The sequence below is a fragment of the Halichoerus grypus genome, chromosome 11 (assembly GCF_964656455.1).
Source record: "Halichoerus grypus chromosome 11, mHalGry1.hap1.1, whole genome shotgun sequence".
NCBI lineage: Eukaryota > Metazoa > Chordata > Mammalia > Carnivora > Phocidae > Halichoerus > Halichoerus grypus.
This window is the reverse complement of record NC_135722.1, coordinates 77140616-77155844: the sequence shown is the minus strand read 5'-3', so window position 1 is coordinate 77155844 and position 15229 is coordinate 77140616.

The window sequence follows — 15229 nt, the reverse complement described above, 5'->3', positions numbered from 1 at the left end:
CCCAGAAAATACTTCCCTTATATCTTTACTTAATTCTACCTCATTTCCAGTTTACAAATTCAATACCCTCCCTTGAGGAAGTTTTCCTTCCCCATCTCCTGGTATCTCCCTGTCCTCCACACTCAATGAACTACCTTCATGTTTTTCATAATAGCGTGTATTTTCTATTGCAATTAATTATGGGATGATTCTCTGTTGGATTTTGTTTATCCTGAAACTCTAAGCTTACTTACAGATCATGCCTTAATTTTCACTTTATATACCCATTTCCTAGCACAATGTTCTGTACTGAGTGGACCTTATTAAATGCTAGTTGAATGAATATAAGAAAAGCAAGTATTGCCAAAGATTCAATAAAATTAAGACTTTATTGGGGCAACTGGGTGGCTCAGATGGTTGGGCGTCTGCCTTCAGCTCAGGTCATGGTCCCGGGGTCCTGGGATTGAGCCCCACATCGGGCTCCTGGCTCAGCGGAAGCATGCTTCTCCCTCTCCCTCTGCCTCTCCCCCTGCTCATGCTCTCTCTCTGTCTGTATCTCTGTGTCTCAAATGAATAAATAAAATCTTTTTAAAAAATTAAGACTTTATTGCTAGCTCAGAATCTTGTACTTATGACATAGTAAAAGCCTATTTAACTGAATTAAAAAGAAAAAACTATTCATTGTTAACACTCTAATTAATTTAAATATTCCAATGAACAAATGATAGGCAAAAAAATTAAGACAACTTAATTTGGTCAGCATATATTTATTGAGCATCTACTATTCAAAGCACTTTGTTAACCTCTAGGGATTCAGTGGTAAAACAGATAATCCCTACTGTCAGACTGCTAGGACGGTAGGCTGTGTTCAAACTGACAGAACATTATTCCTCTATTAGGTCATTAGCCTAGCAAAGCAGAATTGCTTCCTAATAGGCACTTTTGAACTGTTTGCCTGAAACATTTGAAAGGAGCCTTCACAAAGGAGCTCCCTAAGCTCCTTTGAGAGCTTATTTTATACCTGAGCAAGTTTCACAGTTAGGATGCTTTCAGGATGCTGAGTTTAACTTTTTCTACACAGTCTTCAGAAGAGTTTGCTGTTTAAAGAAGTTGCAATTAAATGCAGAATTACATAATTATAACAAGTTTTCAGTATTTTAATGTTGAGATTATGTATTAAACATCTTGAGAAATGTTAACATTTTTAAAGAGAAAAGCAAAATATTTATTGAATAAGTGAAAATAAACATACACACAAATATTGTCCAAATTATTATAGTGTAAACTATCAAAAACAAAAGTTTAAAAAAAATAATATATGTTAAGGACACATAAATATTAGCCCAAATGAATAATATTGGAATTCAGAATGACCTCTGAAGCCTGGAGATGAAAGAAAAAAGATTCATGGGAATTTGGGATTGAGCTGATTCTAGAAAAACACAAAAGGTTAAAACTGCTAGATAATGGAAAAGTATTCTGAGAAGAGAAAGCAGGTGAGCAGTGAGGAAAAGGAAAGAAAGCAGAGACTTATTCAGAAATGGGGAAGTTAGTCTGGCAGAGGTAGAAATTTCATAAAAGTAATTGTGAGAAAGTAACATTGACTAGCAAGGTAAAGATTGATAAGCAAGACAGTAGATATGATAGGATTTTAAAGAGCCATTGGATAATTGAGAATTTATGTTAAAAATCCCTTTAACCATTATCCTGAATTACTTATTGCCATTTAATAAATATGCAATTAGTCTCCCCGACTTAATTATAAGGGTTTGTTTGGTTTTTGGTTTCGTTTTTTGAGAGCAAGTTTATGTATTCCATGCACTTTGGAGGTGATGGTTTTACATTGATATCCTGCCTTCTTGGATCCAGTACTCATAAAACCAGCATTCATTTACTTGATTATTCCCTATATATTTATTGAGAGACGGCACTGTGCCTGGCACCACTCTGAAAACTGGTCACATGTTTAACAGGCATCAATTCTAAGTAAGGGATTATCTGTGGTCTTAGACCACAGGCAAATTTTTATACCTTACACAGGATTTAGACCCTCTAAGGATGGATAGTTGGCCAAAGTAGCAAATTAGTCTTTTAGCCTAATTACATCTTAATACCATTATAACTCCATAATTAATCCAAAATAGGCACTATTGTCTAATTTATTAATTTTGTTAAATTTTTATCATGTATATTTATCATATCTAGTATAGCTGTTTATGACATATCGTATTAGGTTGAAATTCCAAGTCTCATTTAAGCTTTTCAGTCTAGTATCACCTAATATGACTTCTTTCTCCAACAAGATTGATTTCAAGTTTTTTCCATTGAAGCAAATGAATATAAACCAGGTCATAAACCTGTTAAGTCCTAAAAACAGAGTCTGCCCTAGGAAATCTAGGGCATTCAGTCCTTAGATGAACAGACCATGCAAACCAGGCAGTGTTTTTCAGCTCAGCACCCTCTGAGCTAGGAAGCAGTTGGCTCCATTTAAATAAGTTAAAAATAGACTAACCAGCAGTTAAAATTTTCAACACAGCAAAAAGCAGTGAGGACAAGGTTTATTCTTTTGATCTCCAAAGGTTTGCTTCATTGAGTCTGATAATGGTGCATGACATGAAGAATGTTAGCTATACTCTAGTCTCACATTACCTGGGTTTTACTTAGTCATCAGTGTAATTTATCTAAGGGCAACTTGCCTCTAAAAAAAGAGCTCAGCTTGAAGCCTTCTAGCTTACACAGCAGGAGTTTCTAGAAATTTTACTGCTGGTAAGGAAACTCTTATTTATTGAATCAGGGATCCTTGTTAACATTTTGACTGCATAGCTTGCAGGCAGGAAACTTCTTTTTTTTTTCCTGTTGCCAAATTGGTCCTAAATTTGTAGGAGCCTGGGATATATGCAGATTTACACATTGACCCTAAATCCAGGAACTAAAGTAAACTAGAATGACAACAAAAATTATTTTAAAATAAAATTCTTTCTTGTTTATTTAAAAGTACTAGCTACATTTTTGGGGGATGTGAGGGATTTGTAGGTAGGTAATAGTTATAACCAAACCCTATTAAGACAGTGTTCTCTAAGGAGTATAGTTTGTGAATGTGTCCATGCTGGAATAAAGGAAGCTTGGTAATTATATTCAGGTAGCTTTCACACTGTCTAGATAAAATTTTTACTAAGTTGACGAGAGTATCTAAGTGCACATTACAAATAAGAACACTTATTTTTAACTGCATATAAATGAGGGAGAAGAAAGCAAATTGCAATAATAAATAGTATCATCTCTGAATATTCCATGACAAACACTATGTGGGTTACTTTTAGATATTTGCAATAAGAGTTCCAGGTTTTCTTAGGTCCCACCTGATAAGGATAAAGAAGAAATTAATTGAACTACCCTTACTGCATGGCAGATGTACAAAGTGTAGTTGCCTTGAACAGTGAAGGACAGGAGGTAAAGGCAGAGAATGTGTTAGTAACAGTTATACAAGGGATGTAGAAATAAGAGAACTGAATTGAGATTGGGACTAAATCCTCAGTCCTAAGCCTATCACATTCCCATTTTTTCTTCTGTTCTTTTATTCATCCATCAATTATGTTTTAGGTATTAAACACAAGTTATGAGCTAAGTGCCATCGCTAGAGAAGGAACTCAACAATTTAGTGAGAAACAAAATCATCTAAATAGATACTACAACACAACTCTGGAAGTGTGATTATAGTTATTAAGAGAGAACAGAAGCATTGTGGAGTTGGAGAAAGCCTCTCTGTGAATTGGCTCTTGAACTGGGTCTGAAAGAATGAAGAGGAGTTTTCCAGGAGAAAAAGAGGAGGAAGACATTCTAGATACTTTCAGGGGCATATAAAGAGACTCAAAATTGCAGATGAAAACAACAGCAATAACATTAATGTGTACCCATGTAAAAGTAAAAAGTTAAAAAGGAAGTTAGATGCATGGAAAACATTGACGAGAAATATTTTCTGGCTGGATTTTATGTGCCAGAAAAAGATTTTTTTACATTTTAAAATATAGGCAATATGCAGTGGAAGATATTTTAAATGAGAAATGAGAAATTCCCATATTTTTGTTTAAAGATATTAACTTGGAAAGGAAACTGACAATGACTGAAATAGGGACTTAAAATAACAGTGCAGCCAAGACACATGAAGGACCTTAATGAAGGGGCAGTAAATATGGAGAAAAGTGACCCAACTTGAATGATATACCTGAATAGCATGCTACAGGTTTTCAAATGTGATGAATTTGATTTTGTCAACTATTGATCTGGTTATTATAATGAAATTTGAAATCTCTACTGTATTTCAGCTTTCCATAACAGATTATATTTTGTTTTTACAAGAGGACTTTTTATGTGTTTTATGGTCATTGATCAATTCCATTTCCTTTTAGTTTCTCTCCCTTTATAAAGTGCTGCCTTCCCTATGTTTTTCAAAACTCTAGAATACAGTAACTATACTTATATATACATTACTTATGACAAAGTCACTTTAGACTTTGAGTATTATGCTAATCTTAATACCTTATAATGCTTTAGCACTTTCAAAAAGAACTTACTTTATGTGTTTCTCCTAACAAATTAGAAAAGCATTCTGTGAAAAAAATAAGACACTGAGGGACTTTAGTATTTTGACCAATGTCACACAGTATTCCAACACTGACATTTTGACTCCAAATGTAGAAACTATTCTTTACATCATAATACTTGTTTTATAGATTTCTTAATGTTATTTAGGCCTTCAAACTGTATGATTTATTTTTATTTTATAATTCTGAATCTCTATGTCTTTACTAAAGACTGATAATTCTAGTGTAACTACAAAAAGATTAGTAAAACCCTTATATACTTAAAATAAAACCCTTATATACTTAAACTAAGTAAAACCTTATATACTTAAAGAACACTGGATGATAAAGTGGAGTAATGGAGGACTTGATCTTAAAATACTTATTCTGAATCCAGTGAGAAAGAGATCCTCTGAAGTATTCTGTACTTCACACACTTAGGTGCTCAATAGTTATAAAATACAATACTAAAAAGACATTAGTATTGAAAGAAGTATATGTACTAGAAACAATGGCATGAGCCATCATTCAAAACAAACAAAAAGCCGAAGAACTATGAGAGACAATGGACTCTGAAAAACAAACTGAGGGTTCTAGAGGGGAGGGGGTTGGGAGGATGGGTTAGCCTGGTGATGGGTATTGAGGAGGGCACGTTCTGCATGGAGCACTGGGTGTTATGCACAAACAATGAATCATGGAACACTATATCTAAAACTAATGATGTAATGTATGGGGATTAACATAACAATAAAAAAATTAAAAAACAAAACAAAACAAAACAAACAAAAAGCCTCAGCATCAACTTGTAAGTTTTCTATTTTTCCTGTCAAATTTTTTAAAGCCAACAGTCCAATTATCGTCTCTAATTATTCACTTCCCATGAAATCTAGTTTCATCAAATCAATCATTCCTCTGAACGACCTTTTCATTACAAAACTCAATGGTCCCTTCTCAGCTCTCTCAAATGAAATCTTGGTATCACTGAATACTTAAGAAAATTTCTTCTTTAAAAAATTGTTTTCATCTTTCATCTTCATTACGTTCAACAGGAACTCTCAAACTATAATAAATTCATAATCTATTGTGTAGCATTTAAAAATTGCAGCCCCCGGGGCACCTGGGTGGCTCAGTTAGTTAAGTGCCGGACACTTGATTTTGGCCCCGGTCATGATCTCAGGGTCCTGGGATAGAGTCCCGCACCAGGCTCCTTGCTCAGTGGGGAGCCTGCTTCTCCCTCTGCCTGCCGCTCCCCCTGCTTGTGCTCTCTTTCTCTCTCTCTGTCAAATAAATAAATAAAATATTAAAAAAAAAAAAGAGTCAAATGCTCTACCGACTGAGCCTCTGAGGTACTCTCCAAAGTCTTCTTTTATTTCCAGGAGTTTCCTTAGATTATACTTTAAATATCTTTCCCATTATTCTATTTAGTTTAGGTTTTGATTTTCTCTTCATCTACTCCAATATTCATATGCTGGATATTCTGTACATGTCTTTTGTTTACTCCTTTACTCTTTTCTTGAATGATTTTCAATCCTGTGGTTACTTTCCTACTTTTCTTTAATATTCTTATTAAATTTTCATACAAATATTATTCTTCCTTGGACATCTCACATTGAATCTTTATTTCTCAAATGATTTTTCCCTTTTTCTTATTTTTTTCTGAGTTTAATCAACTATTATTAAATTTCTTCATATTTTTATTCACTACCGCTTTAATTTTTGAAATTTTCATTCAAGGTATATTTTCATAACCAAAAAGTCTTCACAGGCAAGATTTAATTCCATTTGAAGTGTTGTAATACTGTATTTTTCTGATTAATAGTTGTTTCGGAGGGCACCAGGGTGGCTCAGTCAGTTAAGCAATCAACTCTTGGTTTTGGCTCAGGTCATGGTCATCAGATGGCACCCCAAGTCAGGCTCCATGCTGGGTGTGGAGCCTGCTTAAGATTCTCTCTCTTTCCCTCTGCCCCCCTCCCCACCTGCACATTCTCTCTCTCAAAAAAACAGTTATTTTTTGAGAAAACATCAACTGTAATATTTTGAGTTAGATTTTCTGTTTTCTTCTTATAAACTTCAAGTAGTTTCTAAGACACTCATTTCCTTTGTATTCCCTATATTTAGGAATTTTTTTAAAGTTTCCTAGTTTACAAGTGCCCTCTTTTCTTAATTAAAGAGAGTGCATTTCCTTTAATTGAAGATATATGGGGGGGAGTGGAGTTAAACATACTTGCTTTTATTTTATCTCTTTAGAATCCTTAATTTTCCTCTCCTTGTTCCTTCTTTCCATTCAACACTGTGGCTCCAAGATTAATCACACCTTCTTTATTTACCAGATTATACCCAGAACTCATGCTTCCTCAAAGATGATACTCCACTCATCTTCAGTTTTAAACCCTTCCCTATTAGGTACAAAAGGACACTCATTAGTTTGTGATTACTATTGGACTTTCTTTTCCTGGCATTGATTATGTCTGTGTTTCATCTTATTTCTCAATGCTCCCTCCCTTTCTTCATGGACTCTGACATCCTTCCTTCTTGCACTGTCTGGTTTGAAGTTATGGTGGGGTCTCTCTTAGATTGAGGCATTTATTTCCCTATGTACAAGTAATTTGTAGGTCATGTTATTCTCTGATTCCTGGGATTGTTAAAAATATGGTCCAGGTGTTTTTATGTGTTCTTACAGATTTGGATGAATGTGTGTAGGAATTTAATATCAGACAGCTTTCATTATCCTCCATACTCCTATTCAAGTATTTTTAAGCACAATTTATTCAGGTAAAGGTAAAACCAAAATGATATTCTGAAGCAAAGACATTCTGACATGGTTGAACTGAAATATTGTGGGTAATATTATAAAAAGTTCTTGAATTTTTATAACCTTGCATCTAACAATATTTAACAGGATTGAAATCTAAGACTACAGGTAAATATAAACTTCTTTTCTTTTCAATTTAAAGAAACAAATGGGGCTCTGGGCCAAAACTGCAAGAATGGAAATTAAAGGCATGGCTCTAGTTTGTGGCCCTGAATTATGATGGCAGACTGGATTAACAAGGAAAAAATTATAGTAAGAAATCTCATGAGAAGATTTGCAGCTTATGAATGCTAGAATCCATTAATAGTTCATCTTCATCTAAGCTTTTTTCTTTCTTTCCACATGACAATTTATTTATGTTACCACAAGACTTTAGAAGGGTTTGGGTAAACATTACAGAGTATTATTGAATATATCTGGTGAATTAAGGAATAGTATCTATGCCACATTTGGGGAAAGGGGTTAAAGTGATATTAGCAGTAGACTAGGTAAATGAATTACAAGATGAATTTTCACTACCAATGTGAGGACAAACAGGATAGATTTGTGACACACGCAGATATTTATTACAGAAAAGAAAGTAGCCTAATATGAACAAACGTGTTTTGTAAATGTATCAGAATTTATAGTTCAGGTTTCTTTTATTTGTGGATTAAAAGGAAACTTGATGTTTGACGGCTGGATAATTTATAAGCATTCAGTATACATATTATTGAGTCATGTCCCTCAATCCCAAGTCATCAATTTATTGAAGAAAAAACTGAAGAAAGTATTATCTTTCAGAAGGGTAAGTGCAAGCCTGGCTTTAGTTACATCCTAGAACTTGGGACATAAATGATATTAAGTGACTTTTTGATTGTCTCATCTTTATCTCTTCCATACAAAAATGTAATTTTCTCAGATCAATTTACCAAATGGCCAAGGGACCCTTTGAACTCCAGAATCACATTATACCAACTTCATGACTAGAGTGGAAAGAACCTTACCCTTTATACCAGTTTAAAACAAAAAAAAACTAGAAGGCCTTTGACCTGAATTGAGTCTCATTTCTCTCTGAGTCTATTACCAAAAGAAAGTATAAATTAACTGTTTAGACAATAGATACTAAAATGTATCATTGCACACTTATAAAATGGGATCACAATAGTTACACTTGGTAAGCATTCAAAAATTAAGTCATTTTTATTTATTAATATCAATTGGTCTACATTGGACTAAATGTTTATATATAAAATAAATCCTTCTGACTTTAAAATCTGAAGTGCTTAGTTAAATTAATATAACTCAGTATGTGTGTGTGTGTACATGCACATATTCATGTATGTTGATGTGTCTCTATTCTGTGTAAGAATAGATTATTTGTACATGTACATGTCTAATATTATATATGTGCATATTCTACATTGTTTCTTTTTTTAAATTTAAATACAATTAGCCAACATATAGTACATCATTAGTTTCAGATGTAGAGTTCAGTAATTCATCATCTACATTGCCTCTTATTACTATCTCAGTCACTCAAAAATTTCATACAGTCAAGATACCATAACCTTCCTGTACAATATACCAAGAACTAAATAACTCAGATAAACAAGTAAGCAATAATATCCAGTAATGTATACTGTCCTCCAAATTTGCCTGTCAAATAATCTATGGCATATCTATAGATATTTTATGAATTATAAAAATAAATATAAGGGAGTTGCACTTCTAAAATAGCATTCTGAGGATCATGGTGGGCCACACCCCAGTGAAACAAGTGTAACTGGTAAAAATATATTTTTTTTAAATTAATATCTAAGGGCTTACATCAAATTATTAAATATTTACTTAAGAAAATCTACTAAAAATTGCTAAGGACAGTGAGAATATAGCATTTGAACCATGATCTGCTACCTCCTTTGCCACTTCCAGCTTAGTGTGATGGAATCTCCCTTCCAGGTAGGTCAGCTAAGAACACAGCTCTCCTTTCAGTTCCCAGAAGAGAGGTACAGTATCTTCCTGGGAGAGGCAAGCTATCAGAATTTTGTATCTCTTCCCCAGCCACTTTGCAGAGACTACATTTCAGGCAAGTGCAGCTAAAAAGTTAGGGACTCCCTTCCTTGAGCCTCACTCATTAAGGGAAAGATATACTTCAGGCATAGCATTCTGAGAATACTAGGAGATCCAATAGCTTTCACCCCAACTCATTTGTAGGAAAGAGATTCCACACCTGGAGAGACATACCTACAAAACCAGGAGGTGAACCAACTGCCCAGCACTGTTCTTCTAAAACAGGGGTCACTAAGAGAAAAGTGGGCCACTATCCTCAACTCCCACAATAGGAGCTTGACTCAGAAATTTTGTCCAGGTGCAAAGGAAAATCTTGATAACTGAGCTCTAAAGCTCTACTAAAAGGAACCTACTTTATTTGAAACAGAACTCTCAAAAACAATGGAGGTTTTGATGATAAGCAATTCAGTGGAGGTAACTTCATCAAAACAACATGCACCCCGATGTTTATAGCAGCAATGTCCACAATAGCCAAACTGTGGAAAGAGCCAAGATGTCCATCGACAGATGAATGGATAAAGAAGATGTGGTATATGTATACAATGGAATATTATGCAGACATCAAAAGGAATGAAATCTTGCCATTTGCAATGACGTGGATGGAACTGGAGGGTATTATGCTGAGCGAAATAAGTCAATCAGAGAAAGACATGTATCATATGACCTCACTGATATGAGGAATTCTTAATCTCAGGAAACAAATGGAGGGTTGCTGGAGTGGTGGGGGGTGGGAGGGATGGGGTGACTGGGTGATAGACATTGGGGAGGGTATGTGCTATGGTGAGCGCTGTGAATTGTGCAAGACTGTTGAATCACAGATCTGTACCTCTGAAGCAAATAATACATTATATGTTAAAAAAAAAAAGAAGAAGAAGAATATAGCAGGAGGGGAAGAAAGAAGGGGGCAAATCAGAAGGGGAGACGAACCATGAGAGACTATGGACTCTGAAAAACAAACTGAGGGTTCTAGAGGGGAGGGGGGTGGGAGAATGGGTTAGCCTGGTGATGGGTATTAAAGAGGGCACATTCTGCATGGAGCACTGGGTGTTATATGCAAACAATGAATCATGGAACACTACATCAAAAACTAATGATGTAATGTATGGGGATTAACATAACATAATTAAAAAAAAAAAAGTACTAACGTAGGACAGTTACTTTACTAGCAAGAGAGGATGAGAAAGACACAGCTAGAAAACCTCAAATGCTATTCTCAAATACTGTGCATGGAAAGTGTCCTGAATTCAACTGGGTCAGACTGTAGAGCAATATATGCCCCCAGGGAATTGCTGAAAAGTAATAAGAGTACCCTGTCAGCAACTGGGTGTAATCAGTGACAAAGACAGTCAAAATCAGCCCTGTTGAAACCACTGTCATCCTAGAGTAACTATGAACATGCTTAAGGCTATACATTTTTTAGATAAAATTTCATCAGAGCCTTCATGCTGCAAGGCAAATGGACTTCACTAAAATAGTCCAATCAGTCAATAAAATAAGCAAGAAAACAACAACTACTAATTGTAAGAATCAACAAGGAGATAGAAGAATTGGACGACATTATAAGCCAATGAGATCTAATAGACAACTACAGAGCAATCCACCCAACAACAATATACCACATATTCTTTTCAGGAACAAATGGAATATTTCCCAGGGAGGAATGTGTGCTAGCTACAAAACAAACCTTAATAAATTAAAATAACTAATATTATACAAAACATATTCTTCGACCACAATCAAGGGAAATTAGAAGTCAATAACAGAAAGAAATTGGTAAATTCACAAATAGGTAAAAATTAAACATACTCATAAATAACCAATAGATCACAAAAGGAATTGGAAAGATATTAGAAAATACTTGGAGATAAATTAAAGACATATCATATCAAAGCTTACTGGATGCAGCTAAAGTAGTACTTAATCAGAAAATTATAACTGTAAATGCCTATATTTAAAAAGGGAAAATCTCAAATCAATAATCCAACATTTTACCTCAAGACACTGAAAAAGAAAAACTCAAATCAAAGTAAGAAGAAGGAAGTGAATAATAAAGACCATATTGAAAATTAATAAAGAATAGAATAACAGAGAATAGAAACAAAACTAAGAGCTGATTCATTGAGAAGATAAAATATACAAATCTTTAGCTAGACTAAACAAGAAAATAAGAGAGAAGACTCAAATTACTAAAATCAGGAATGAAAGAGAGGGCATTACCACCAACCTTACAGAAATTTTAAAAATATATATTACGGAATACAATTAATAATTTTATGCCAGTAAATTAAATAATTTAGATGAAATTGACAAATTCTTAGAAAGACATAAACTAATAGCACTGACTCACAAAGAAATTAAAAATAGATTTATAACATATAAAGGGATTTAATTAGTAATTAGAAAAAAAATTAACTACCCACAAAAAAAAGCCAAAGACCAGGCTCAGATGACTTCGCTGGTGATTTCTACCAAATATTTATTTATTTACTTATTTGTTTATCTGACAGAGAGATAGCGAAAGCAGGAACACAAGCAGGGGTAGTCAGAGAGGGAGAAGCAGGCTTCCCACTGAGCAGGGAGACCGATGTGGGACTTGATCCCAAGACCCTGAGATCATGACCTGAGCCCAAGGCAGATGCTTAACAACTGAGCCACCCAGGCACCCTCTACCAAATATTTAAAGAATTAATGCTATTTCTTGACAAACTCTTCCAAAAATAGAAGTGGGAACACTTCTCAATTTTCCCCCAAAGGCCAGTATTACCGTGACATGAAAACAGACAAATACATCACAAGAAAAGAAAACTGCAGACCAATATATCCTATGCATGTTGAGGCAAAATTCCCTAACAAAAATTAGAATATCAAATTCCATAATATATAAGATTAGACACTATGACCAAGTGAGATTTATCTCAGGAATGCAATGTTGGTTAACCCATGAAAATCAATTGACATAATACAACATGTCAATGAAGTAAAAAAAATTTAAGTCAATGCAATAAATACACAAAAAAATTAACAAAATCCAACTTCACTTCACGATGAAAACACTCAACAAACTATGAATATAGGGTAACTTTCTCAAACTGAGTAAGATCATCTAGCAAATAACAATGGATAGCATGATATTTAATGGTGAAAAACTTCATGTTTTCTCCTTAAGATCAGTAACAAGGCAAGGATTGTCTCTCTCACTACTTCTATTTAGCATTAAATAGGAGATTCTAGAAAGGGCAACAGGGCAAGAAAGAAATAAATGGCATCCAGATTGAAGTAAAAAAAGTAAAACTATCTTTCCCAAGGACATGATCTTGTACATAAAAACTAAGAAAATATACCACAAAACTACTAGAACTAGTAAACAGTTTCAGCAAGGTTGTAGCATATAAGATCAAAAAACAAAAATTTTGTATTTCTACACAATAGCAGGGAACAATCCAAATATGAGATTAAGATAACAGTTTTATTTATAATAGTAACAAAAGTAATAAAATATTTGGGAATAAATGTAATAAAATAATTTCAAAACTAATACTCTGAAAATTACAAAACTATTGAAAAATTAATAAAAATCTAAATAATTGGATAGACTTCATGTTCATGTATTGGATGACTTAATGTCAAGATGGCAATTGTACCCTTATCAGTCTCAATTTAGTACAATTCCTGTTGGAATCCCAAGCTCTTTTTTTTTTTTTTAGATTTTATTTTTATTTTCAACAGAGACAGAGAGAGAACGCAAGCAGGAGGAGTGGGAGAAGCAGGCTTCCTGCCGAGCAGGGAGCCCAATGTGGGACTCGGTCCCAGGACCCTGGGATCATGACCTGAGCTGAAGGCAGACGCTTAACGACTGAGCCACCCAGGCGCCCGGAATCCCAAGCTCTTATTTTGCAGATATTAGTAAGCTGATTCTTAATTTATATGGAAATTCAAGGGACTCAAAATTGCCAAAATAATCTGGAAAAAGAACAAGGCTATAGGATTCATACTTCCTTATTCAAAACTTACTACAAAGCTAACTGTAGCTAACATGTATCAAGACATGAGATACTAGCAAGATGATAGACATACAGATCAATGGAATAGATTTGAGAGTCTCCAAATAAACCCAAACATTTATAGTTAATTGATTTTTGACAAGGGTAGTAAACAATTCAAATAGATAAGAACAATCTTTTCAACAAATAGTGCTGGTTCAACTGGATATCTACATGCAAGAGAATAAAGTTGGGCCCATATTTCACACCATATATAAAGATTAATTCAGTAGGTCAAAATCCTAAATAAGAGTTAAAACTATAAGAAGATAGCAGGAAGGGAAAAATGAAGGGGGTGGAATCGGAAGGGGAGACGAACTATGAGAGACTATGGACTCAGAAACAAACTGAGGGTTCTAGAGGGGAGAGGAGTGGGGGGATGGGTTACCCTGGTGATGGGTATTAAAGAGGGCACGTTCTGCATGGAGCACTGGGTGTTATATGCAAACAATGAATCATAGAACACTACATCAGAAACTAATGATGTAATGTATGGTGATTCACATAACATAATAAAAAAATTTTTTAAAAAGAGTTAAAACTATAAAAATCTTAGGAAAAGAAAAACATAAATGCTCGTGATCCTGGGCTAGACAATGGTTTCTTAGCTATGGCATCAAAAGTTCAGGCAACAACAACTATATATAGAGAGGGAGAGGGGGGTGGGAAGGAGGGAGGTAAGGAGGGAGGGAGAGATGGAGAGAGAGCGAGAGTGAGCAAACTTCATTAACATCAAAAACGTGGGTTTCAAAATCTTAAAAAAAAAAACAAAGAATGGTAGAAATTACTTGTAAATTTATATTTATAAGATACTTTTTTTTTTTTTAATTGAGAGAGAGAGAACATGAGCACAAGCAGGGAGAGTGGCAGAGGGAGAGGGAGAAGCAGGCTCCCTGCTGAGCAGGGAACCTGATGTAGGACTCCATTCTAGGATCCTGGGATCATGACCTGAGCCAAAGGCAGATGCTTAACTGACTGAGCCACTCAAGCACCTGAGAGACTTGTATCTCTTAATCTCAGGAAACAAACTGAGGGTTTCTGGAGTGGAGAGGGGTGGGAGGAAAGGGGTGGCTGGGTGATGGACATTGGGGAGGGTATGTGCTATGGTGAGCACTGTGAATTGTGTAAGACTGATGAATCATAGACCTGTACCCCTGAAACAAATACATTATATGTTAATAATAAATAAATAAATAAATAAATGTAATAAAAATAAAATAAAAAATAAAGTAAAATACATAAGAACACTTACAGCTCAATAATAAAATTACGAATTATCTAATTAAAAAATGGTCAACGGAGTGAAAAGACATTTCTACAAGAAGATATACAAATGGCCAATAAGCATATGAAAAAATGCTCAACATCATTAGCCATTAGGAAAATGCAAATAAGAGCCACAACGAGGTACCATTTCATACGCAGTAGGACAGGTATAATAAAAAAAGCCAGGTAATGACAAATATTGCCAGGGAAGTGGAAAAATTGGAACCCTCATATGCTGCTAATGAGAATGTAAAATGGTATAGCCACTTTCTGACAGTTCCTCAGGAGTTTTAATATAGTTATTGCCTCACTCCCAAGAGAAATGAAAACATGTTCACAAAAACTTGTACATGAATGTTCATAGCATCATTATTCTTAAAAGCCAAAAAGCATCAACAACCCAAATATATATTAACTAATAAATGGATAAACAAAATACAGTCTATTCATACATAGAAATTATTTTTCCAATAAAAGAATTGAAGTACTGATACAAGCCA